The 813-nt window shown below is 49.9% G+C and overlaps 1 non-coding gene across 1 annotated transcript; it reads right to left on the reverse strand.

Annotated features, from left to right (window-relative positions):
- Positions 1–451: 451 nt before the first annotated feature.
- TRNAC-GCA lies at positions 452–523 on the reverse strand. Its single transcript has one exon. It is a non-coding gene; the product is annotated as a tRNA-Cys (tRNA).
- Between the last annotated feature and the right edge of the window lie 290 nt (positions 524–813).

Raw genomic sequence — 813 nt, forward strand, 5'->3', positions numbered from 1 at the left:
ATTAACTGCTTTAAATTCTCTCTCTCTCTCTCTCTCTCTCTCTCTCACACACACACACACACACACACACACACACACACACACAAACCCTATGAGGTGGTACTTAAATTATTATCCCCATTTTATAGATGCAAAATCAGAGGCATAAAGAGATGGAGCAACTTATCCAGGGTGAAGCTCCCTATCTCACCGCAGCCACTCTTAGAATCGAACCAGACACCCCACGGAACCCTTGAGGTCTTCCTGTTGTTGCTAGATGGATGCAAGAAACAACTTGTTCTCTACACCAGAGCATGGCAAAGTGCTTGGCGCCTGTCAGCTGTTGATGTCCACTGGGTGGATGGGTGTAACTGGGCAGAGTATGCACAACCTCCTGGGACCTTTCTTCTTAACTGGCAGCACGGGATGGCAGGTGGGCTGGGGAAGGGCTATCGGAACTCACACATAAATAAGGGGGCACCCGGATTTGAACCGGGGACCTCTTGATCTGCAGTCAAATGCTCTGCCCCTGAGCTATACCCCCATGCCATAAGTGCTCCATAATTAATACCTTTCATCTGCTTGGTAACACTCAGCTCTGCAAAATGAAGTCTCGGTGCCCTCCCAGGACTGACTTTCTGGAAGTTGCCAGACCTGATCCATGGTAAGACATCCTCCCTCAGCTCTGCAACTTTCCAAGCCACAGTCCCAGGAGGGGCCATTAGAGAGGAAAAGAGGAGGGACGTCTCCAGAAGAACCCTCCAACCCATTTCCCGTTGCGTTTTTGGTTTAGCCCAAGAGCTGGCCAGCAGGGTCCAAAACTACTCACTTATG

This window comes from Suricata suricatta, chromosome 2 (assembly GCF_006229205.1).
Source record: "Suricata suricatta isolate VVHF042 chromosome 2, meerkat_22Aug2017_6uvM2_HiC, whole genome shotgun sequence".
Taxonomy (NCBI): domain Eukaryota; kingdom Metazoa; phylum Chordata; class Mammalia; order Carnivora; family Herpestidae; genus Suricata; species Suricata suricatta.